The following is a 4,087-nucleotide window of genomic DNA, read 5'->3' as shown; positions in this document are numbered from 1 at the left end:
CTTAGAAGATCTGAAACTACTCAACACACTAATCACGGCATCGAATGGAAATAAAGGTAATTAAAATAATTAATTTTAAAGCATAGGAAACATGTTTTTCACATACATCACATAATAAGGAAGGGAAAGTAAAACCATGCAAATAATATGAATAAGTGGGTGAAGGATTGAATAAATCACTCAGATTAAGCACAAAATATATCATAAAATATGGGTTTATCATGGTGCTGACGTGGTAGACAAGTGGGACCCTCCCTAAGGTTTTTTGGTGAGCTCTTTCCGATTCTGCACTTCGATTTCTCATTTTCTGCTCCGAAATTGTCGTTTTCTCTTCTCTCTTTGATCTTTGTGACTGCTATCATAGAAAAGCCAGATGTTTTTGCTGCCACTGACAGAAAGGGTAAATTTTGTCAAAATTGTAACCGTTCTGGGCACCTCTTCCCTGACTGTCCTTCTGTTGAATGTCGCACATGCCACCAGAAAGGTCATATTAGCTACCATTGTTCACAACTGTTCTGCCGTTACTGCAAGCTCTCAGGACATTTAATTACTGCATGTCCTACTCGCCCACCACGTCCTAGTCCACTCAACTTGTCTCATGTCTCTCTTTCTGATATTGCATCTCTTCTTCAGCGTCTTCTCTCTATTTCTGGTAATACCCCTGTTCCTTTTTCCACCCCTCTAGGTAATTCTAAATGGTACTTTGACTCGGGTTGCTTTAATCACATGTCTCCGTTGCGTAATATTTTCTCGTCCATGTCTACCACTACAAATGAACCTTCTGTCAATACTGCAAATGGCTCCCTCTTGCACGCAACACACAAGGGTTCTATATCCCAGTCAACTCTTAATCTTCCTGATACTTATTATATTCCCAAATTAAACTTCAATCTTATTTCTGTTGGTCAACTTGTTGATCTGGGTTTTGAAGTCACTTTTTCTGTTTCTGGTTGTCGTGTACAGGATCCTCGGACGGGACAAATCATTGGGACTGGACGTAAGGTCAGAAGGTTGTTTGAACTCGAGAATCTTCATATTCCTCCTGTACCAAATCTCTGTGCTGCTTCTTCTCCCTCTACCCTCCACTTATAGCATCAGCGTCTTGCCCACACCTCCTTAGGAAAACTGCGTCCTCTTGTCTCTCAGGGTGTTTTAGGTTAGGTTCCAAATGAATCTTTTGATTGCATTTCTTGCCAAACTGCCAAACAACCTGCTTTATCTTTTCACAATAATTCATCTCTTGCTTGTTCTCCTTTTGATCTCATTCACTCTGATGTTTGGGACCCCGCTCCCACTGCCTCTATGGCGGAGCTCGATACTTTGTCGTTTTCATTGATGATTATTCCCATTTTACTTAGTTTTATTTGATAACTAATCGCCATGAGTTACCTCAGATCTATATCAACTTTGATACTATGATTAAAACTCAGTTTTTCAAGGTCATTAAGGTTTTCCGACGTGATAATGCTATGGAATATCGTGATTCCAAACTCTTAGCCTTTCTTGCAGAACATGGTACTTTGTCTGAGTTTTCTTGTCCTGGTACATCTTAACAAAATGGTAGAGCTGAACGCAAACACCGTCACATTCTTGACTCTGTCCGTGCAATGCTCCTTTCTTCTTCGTGTCCTGAGCGTACTTGGGGTGAAGCTGTTCTTACTTCTGTTCATGTTATCAATAATAGACTCCCTTCTTCTGTTCTTGGTAATGTTACTCCCTTTGAGCGTCTTTATCATACCTCCCCAGATTATAGTTCTCTTCGAGTTTTCAGTTGTGTATGTTTTGTTCTTCTTTAGTCTCATGAACATAGTAAACTTGAACCTCGGGCTCGTATGTGTTGTTTTCTTGGTTATGGCACTGAACACAAGGGTTATCGTTGTTGGGATCCTCTCTCTAAACGTATTCGTATATCTCATCATGTTGTCTTCTGAGAGCACCACATGTTTTCTCGATTCTCATCCTTTGAGTCCATTCCTACTACTCAGTCACCTTTGTTTACTAACCCCAATGTTGATCTTTTTCCTAGTGATGATTCTATAGATTCTATCTCGAGTGACCCTCCATAGTCTCCTGTTCTTCCACCTTCTCCATCTCCCGATGATTCTAGACCGGACGATGATCCTGCTCCTACTGTCATGCCTCCTCCTCCCGCTCGTTCTTCTAAGGTAAGGAATCCACCTCCTCATCTTCTTGATTACCATTGCTTTTCTAATATTCTTCATCAACATGAACCTAAGACATTCAGAGAAGACTCCTCAAACCCAAATTGGCAACAAGTAATGCAAGAAGAATTACAGGCACTTGAAAAAGCACACACTTGGGATCTGGTTGATCCTCCTTCTGTTCAGGAAGTTGTGGGCAGTAGATGGGTATACAAGATCAAGACTCACTCTGATGGCTCTATTGACCGTTATAAGGCCTGCTTGGTTGCTCAATGTTGTACGCAAGAGTATGGTATTGATTATGAAGAGACTTTTGCCCCTGTCACTCGTCTTATGTCTGTTAGAGCTCTTCTTGCCATTGCCGCGGTTAAAAAATGGTCTCTCAGTCAGATGGATGTGAAGAATGCATTTCTTAATGGGAATTTGAAAAATAAAGTCTATATGAAACCACCTCCGGGATATCCTTATCCTTCTAATAAGGTTTGTCTCCTTCGCAAGGCACTTTATGGACTTAAGCAAGCTCCTCGTGAATGGTTTGACAAGTTCAGCACTACCATATGCAGTCTTGGTTTTACTTCTAGCCCTCATGAGAATGCGCTCTTCATTCGTAAAAGAGAACGTGGAGTTGTTCTTCTACTTTTGTATGTTGATGACATGATCATTACTAGGGATGATGTTGATGGTATCTCTGATCTCAAGGCCTCACTTCACCGTACCTTTGAGATGAAAGATCTTGGTCCTCTCAGCTATTTTCTTGGTCTCGAGGTCATCTCCACCGATGATGGCATCTATCTCTCTCAGGCTAAGTATGCTTCAGATCTTCTTGCTCGTGCTGGGATTACAGATAGTTGCACTGAGTCTACTCCTCTTGAGCCTAATGTTCGATTTACCCCTATGAATGGCACTGTTTTGGATAATCCGACTCTCTAACGACAGTTAGTTGGCGGTCTCGTCTACTTGACTGTCACCCAACCAGACATCGCCTATCCGGTTCATGTACTTAGCCAGTTCTTGTCAGCTCCTCGTACTACTCACTATGCGGTAATTCTTCGCATTCTTCGCTACATCAAATGCACTCTATTTCATGGCCTTTATTTTTCTACCCATTCATTTTTGTCTCTTCAGGCTTACTTCGATGCTGATTGGGCTGGTGATCCCACTGATCGTCGTTTTACTACTGGTTACTGTTTGTTTCTTGGTGACGCTCTCATTTCTTGGCGTGCTAAGAAGCAAACGTTCACTGCTCGCTCAAGCACAGAAACTGAGTACCGTGCCCTCGCTGACACCACTGCTGAAGTTATCTCGGTTCGTTAGCTTCTCGAAGATTTGGGTGCTCCTCAGTCGTCCCTTACTGATTTTTTTGTGATAACTGCAGTGCTATTCAGATCGCTCATAATGATGTGTTTCATGAACGCACCAAACACATTGAGATTGATTGTCACTTTGTTCGGCAACGTATCCTTATTGATGTTGTTCGTCTCATTGCTGTTGGAACACTAGATCAGACTTCTGATATCTTCACGAAAGCTCATCACCCGACTTGTTTCCGAACTTTGTTATCCAAACTCAAGTTGGTATCCTTAGCTCCACTTGAGTTTGAGGGGGGATGTTAGAGAATCATTAGAATCAATTAGTATCGTCTATATTTATATAGTATATCTGTACATTAATTGTAGGATTCTATGTCTTTATTACTTTGATTCATTTAGTACCTATAAATACCCCTTGTATATTGTACCTTTTGATCACAACTCAATAATACACTTTTCAGATTACTCTCTCAGTCTCTTGTTTCTAACACCACAGTTGCCCGAAGGGTACGACTTTGTTGCTTTTGGTAAATTGCTTTTGTTTGAGATTTATGAATATGGCAACAATTTTAGATTCTGTGAATATTTTGAGAATTAAAAAAAAAGAACCAGTTT

Source organism: Arachis ipaensis, chromosome B03, assembly GCF_000816755.2.
Source record: "Arachis ipaensis cultivar K30076 chromosome B03, Araip1.1, whole genome shotgun sequence".
Taxonomy (NCBI): Eukaryota; Viridiplantae; Streptophyta; class Magnoliopsida; order Fabales; family Fabaceae; genus Arachis; species Arachis ipaensis.
The sequence above is the reverse complement of the archived record's forward strand: the minus strand, read 5'-3'. Positions refer to the sequence as shown.